The sequence below is a fragment of the Triticum dicoccoides genome, chromosome 2A, assembly GCF_002162155.2.
Source record: "Triticum dicoccoides isolate Atlit2015 ecotype Zavitan chromosome 2A, WEW_v2.0, whole genome shotgun sequence".
NCBI lineage: Eukaryota > Viridiplantae > Streptophyta > Magnoliopsida > Poales > Poaceae > Triticum > Triticum dicoccoides.
In genome coordinates, this window is record NC_041382.1 from 438,775,501 (window position 1) to 438,781,717 (window position 6,217).

The window sequence follows — 6,217 nt, forward strand, 5'->3', positions numbered from 1 at the left end:
CGGAGACGTATCAGCATTCCCAAGCTTAATTCCTGCTTGTCCTCGAGTAGGTAAACGATAAAAAAGATAATTTTTGGTGTGGAATGATACCTAGCATAATCTTGATCATATGTCTAACCATGTCATGAATATTAAGACACGAGTGATTCAAAGCAATAGTCCACCATTTGACATAAAAACAATAATACTTCAAGCCTACTAATAAAGCAATCATGTCTTTTCAAAATAACAAGGCCAAAGAAAGTTATCCCTACAAAATCATATAGTCTGGCTATGCTCCATCTTCACCACACAAAAAACTCACATCATGCACAACCCCGATGAAAAGCCAAGCAATTGTTTCATACTTTTGACGTTCTCAAACCTTTTCAACTTTCACGCAATACATGAATGTGAGCCATGGACATAGCACTATAGGTGGAATAGAATGGTGGTTGTAGAGAAGACAAAAAGGAGAAGATAGTCTCACATCAACTAGGCGTATCAACGGGCTATGGATATGCCCATCAATATATATCAATGTGAGTGAGTAGGGATTGCCATGCAACGGATGCACCAGAGTTATAAGTATATGAAAGCTCAAACTAAAACTAAGTGGGTGCGCATTCAACCTGCTTGCTCATGAAGACCTAGGGCATTTGAGGAAGCCCATCGTTGGAATATACAAGCCAAGGTATATAATGAAAATTCCCACTAGTATATGAAAGTGATAACTCAAGAGACCCTCTATATGAAGAACATGGTGCTACTTTGAAGCACAAGTGTGGTAAAAGGATAGTAACATTGCCCCTTCTCTCTTTTTCTCTCAGTTTTTTGTAGGCTTCTTGGGCCTCTCTCTCTCTCTCTCTCTCTCTCTCTCTCTCTTTTTGGGGGGCTTCTTTGGCCACATTTATTTTGATAACCTCACATGGGACAATGTTCTAATAATGATGATCATCACAATTTTATTTACTTACAACTCAATATTACAACTCGATATCTAGAACAAAGATATGACTCTATATGAATGCCTATGGCGGTGTACCGGGATGTGCAATGATCTAGCATAGCAATGGCATCAAAAAACAGACAAGCCATGAAAACATCATGCTAGCTATCTTACGATCATGCAAAGCAATATGACAATGAATGCTCAAGTCATTTATATGATGACGATGAAAGTTGCATGGCAATATATCTCGGAATGGCTATGGAAATGGCATGATAGGTAGGTATGGTGGGTGTTTTGAGGAAGGTATATGGTACCGGCGAAAGTTGCGCGGTACTAGAGAGGCTAGCAATGATGGAAGGGTGAGAGTGCGTATAATCCATCGACTCAACATTAGTCATAAATAACTCACATACTTATTGCAAAAATCTATTAGTCATCAAAACAAAGTACTACGTGCATGCTGCTAGGGGGATAGATTGGTAGGAAAAGACCATCGCTCGTCCCCGACCGCCACTCATAAGGAAGACAATCAATAAATACCTGATGCTCCAAATTCGTTACATAACAGTTCACCATACGTGCATGCTACGGGAATCACAAACCTCAACACAAGTATTTCTACAATTCACAACCACCCACAATCATGACTCTAATATCACCATCTTTATATCGCAAAACTATTGCAAGGACATATCAAACATATCATATTCAGTGATCTACAAGTTTAAACTAGAAGTACTTTGTAGGTGTTGTTGGATAGGTTTGCAAGATAATAAAGAGTACGTAAATAAAAAGTAGGGGCTGTATAGATAAAGAAACAATAAATTAAATATAGAGAGTGTGGAAAAGTGGTGGTAGGAGTTGTGAAATTGCCCCTAAGCAATTGACTACTTTACTAGACTGATAGCAAGTATTATGTGGGAGAGGCCACTGCTAGCATTAAGATATATTGGCCCCCCTTCAATCCCGTATGCATCAATTTCTATGCTAGGTTGAAGCTTCTATCACTCTTTCCCTCCAATACACAGTCCTATCAACATACAACTAACCCTATGGTGTGATCCACGCCCGCAATAATATGATGGGCACCAAAGGACAACAACATAACCACAAGCAAATTAAATCAATCATAGCAATTCATCAACCACCGATAGGACAACAAAAATCTACTCAGACATCATAGGATGGAAACACATCATTGGATAATAATATGAAGCATAAAGCACCATGTTCAAGTAGAGGGTACGGCGGGTTGAGGGAGAGTGGACCGCTTTATATAGAGGGGGGAAGGTGATGGAGATGTTGGTGAATATGGCGGAGGTGTTGGTCTAGATCGTGGTGATGATGATGGCCCCCGGTGGCACTCCGGTGCCACCGGAAGCGAGGGGGAGAGAGCCCCCCTCCTTCTTCTTCTTCCTTGACCTCCTCCCTAGATGGGAGAAGGGTTTCCCTTCTGGTCCATGGCCTCCATGGCACGGGAGGGGCGAGAGCCCCTCCGAGATTGGATCTGTCTTTCTGTCTCTCTCTGTTTCTGCGTTCTCCCATGGCTCTGTTTCACCGTTTCGTGTATATATGGAGATCCGTAACTCCGATTGGCCTGAAACCTTCACCATGATTTTTTTCGAAAAATTAGCATTCGTGCGGAAAAAGAAGAGGGTCAACCACCTTACAGGTGGCTCACGAGGGTAGGGGCGCGCCCAGGGGGGCAGGCGCGCCCCCTGCCTCGTGACAACCTCGGGCACCATCTCGCGTGGACTTTCTTCCGGAATTTTCCAAATATTCCAAAAAGTATCTCCGTCTGTTTTTATCCCGTTTGTACTCCGTTTGATATGGATATTCTGCGAAACCAAAAACATGCAACAGACAGGAACTGGCACTGGGCACTGGATCAATATGTTAGTCCCAAAAATAGTATAAAAAGTTGCCAAAAGTATATGAAAGTTGTAGAATATTAGCATGGAACAATCAAAAATTACAGATACGACGGAGACGTATCAATCAGCATGAGCCATCAACCAGAAAAACTCATGACGAAAAGGTTTAGCCACCAAAGATCATAACCTGGCATGATGATCACAATCACCTGCATGAATCTCATGTAGAATCTCATGTCCTTCTTCAGGAGAAACACAATGTTGGGAAACACCAGTCACACTACATATGTGTAACTGTGCCATTAACAATGGTCATGGACTTGGACCACCTTGTGATTTGTCGTGCCAGATTTTCATTGTCTGGTAACTCTCCCTGGGTCAAATAAGTTAGATAAGGCATTGTCTAGTTAGAAATAGGCCGTAGAGCTGCCACCAACTATCCCTCTGGGTCAGGAATAGCAAGATCATCCTCTGGAGGCAATTTGATAGAAGGATTATGCAACACATCAAGGACCACATTGGGGGAACCGGCTTACGCTGTGATCTAAGCCGAGATAGTGCATCAGCCACCTCGTTCTTGCGTCGGTGTATGTGATACACTCGGTACCCTTTAAAAATGACCAGCAATGTTGTCCACTGCCTGACGATAAGCCGCCATATATAAGTGGGTCTCTAGAATCCCACTTTCCTAAGACTTGCTGAGCCACCAAGTCTGAGTCGCCCAAACATCTGACCCAGCTCAGGTTCATCTCCTTGGCCATTCGTAGTCCATGGAGAAGGCTTCATACTCAGCTGCATTGTTAGTACAAGGGAACATGAGCCTTAAGACATAACAAACTTTATCACCTCGTGGAAATTACAAAATGACTCCAGCCCCTGAGCCTTCCAACTGTCTGGACCCATCTAAGTGTATAGTCTAATAGGTATTGCCAAGATTCTTATCGGTGCAAAAAACCCTGGGTCTGTTGCCTAGACTATGCATAGGCAGGGGAACAAGATTGAGGCACCAGCCCAAATCAGAGTCCAAGAACCCTAGAGATTTGAAGGACCAACATGCAGATCAGAGGGACCAAGATCAAACCAGAGAAGCAGGATATCGTCAAGAGAAAAGCCTCCCTTGCCGGGCAGGCGAGCCCAGCAAGGGGCAAGGTCACCACTAAAAACGGACGAACTGAGTGCCCCGGCAGGCCCTGCCAGGACTCACGGAAGCAAGCCCACCTCACCAACCACTCTACCATGACCCACGTCATCGACCAGTGTGGTTCCAAGCCGCGAAGTGATTAAGTGGAAGCCATTCGCCACATGGCAGCCATTTTCTATTGGAGAAACCCTCAGACGACACCCGTCCTGCGACGTGTCAAGCGAGCAGGAGCGGAGCTGACAAGATAGCCCAGCAAGCCTTTTTGGGCAACCAACGATGTAACATTGAGTGGTGCATTTAATGTGCCCTGTCAGCCCGCAGAGTTAGGAATGATAGCACTATTTTCTATCTTATCAGTGTGTAATGACTACTTTGCCACTGTGGTAACCCCTTGTGATCTATAAAAGGAGGCCCATGGCAACTGGAGAAAGGGTTAGATGATTGGATAACTGACGCCCCTGTATGCGCATAGCCACTGCTGCCTCGAGGCAACCCTGCCGGGCAAGTGCACTATGCTCTGCCACCACCTTTCCACCATCAATCCACCAAAGCAGGAGTAGGGTTTTACACCTCACGGTGGCCCGAACCTGGGTGAAATTGCCTGCGTGATCTCTGCAGTGCTGCCCCATGCTCATCTGCTCTTTGCACAATGCGTTGGCCCCCTTTCGAACCAGCAAGGGGCCTCTTGGTCCAATAGGTGGCCATGGTTTCCCAAGACATATTTGGCACGCCAGGTAGGTGCTCTCTTGCGCGAACCTGAAGGTGTGTATAGCGCATCGACTTCATCACCATCTTCATCTTTGACGACGCCATCGACCATGGCGCCCAAGAAAAAACATGGTCTTTCGGCTCACCCATCCACCTTGAAGGCTCCGCCACCCGTGGCCTCCAGTGCAGCAAGGGGTTTGGACGCAAACAAGGACACGGACGCAGCTAGTGGCGTGGTCCGAGTAGGCGGCACCGTCACCACTTCCCCCGCAGCTGATGTAGGAGCAGGAGGCGCCAGAGGAGAGCAGCATCAACAACACGCTGACGGCCATGCTCCCCAAGGTACGGGTAAAGGGGTTACTCCATCTCTGCCCCTCTCCCTCGCCGACGGGCACAGCCGCAGCAACGTCGCGTGGACCGGGGTGAATCCCCGCCCCCCGGCCGCTCCCACCACTGGTGCGGACACCATGCGTGCACCCCCCCAGGGACGGGTCAACCAAGACGCTACTCCCGACGGAGCCGCTGGCCCTCAAGCGCCTTCGCCGCACCACGTCCAAGTGGTCACCCCACAACAGCAGCGGGGGCGCAGTTCTGCCGCCGCTGGCATCGTCAGGAGCCGAGCAACGGTACGATCGACTTCATCATCATCTTGGCCAAGTACGACTTTGGAGGCCATGGCGGGGGGTCAGCTGCTACTGAGGTTCCCACCAGCGGCCGAGAAGATGGATGAATGGCATGCCACCATCCAAATCCTGCTCGGTTTGCGAAAGCTAGGGGCTCACGGCGAGCTGGCCCGACGTGACCTCCCCAACCGATAGCAACAACTCATGTTGCTTACCATACAGAAGGGGCCATCCCCACGGTGCAGTCCCCGCCAAGGCAACCAACGTGAGCACAACAGAATCAAGACCCGGACGAAGTCTCAATGGCCTCTTCGGACCCCTGAGCCCGTCCAGGCCAACGACGAGCCCCGGAGGATAGGCGGAGACGAGACACACATGTCATTGTCAAGCAACACCGTGATGACCTCTGCCAGACCAACAGGTACAGCGGCCATGACGTCGACGAGCCCGCGATCGGTATTGGCAGGTGCCTACCTTTTGAGGTTGGCTGCCCTGCCTTTACTCGTGAGCCGCGGCAAGTCCGTTGGCCGTCCGTTCGCACGTTCAAGCCAGAAATACCCGAGAAGTACGACGGGAGGTTGAATCCGGCTTAGTTCTTGAGCATCTGCACCATCGTTGTTCGGGCTACCGGGGGAAGATATGAGAAGGTGTTTGCCAACTACTTCCATTCGGCCCTCATGTCCAATGTGAGGTCTTGGCTGATGCACCTACCGGAGAAGTCCATTTCGTCATCGGCAGACCTGTGCCACGAGTTCTTGGCGCCTTCATGGGCGACCATCAAGAACTCGGTAGGCCCAGCGACTTGCAATTTCTCCAACAGAAGGAAGGAGAAACCCTCCGTAAGTATTTAAAAGATTCAGCAAAGTTCATAGAAATATCCCAAATATCCATCCGGCAGCCATAATAGCTGCCTTCTAGTCCTACGTGCGCAACTATCATA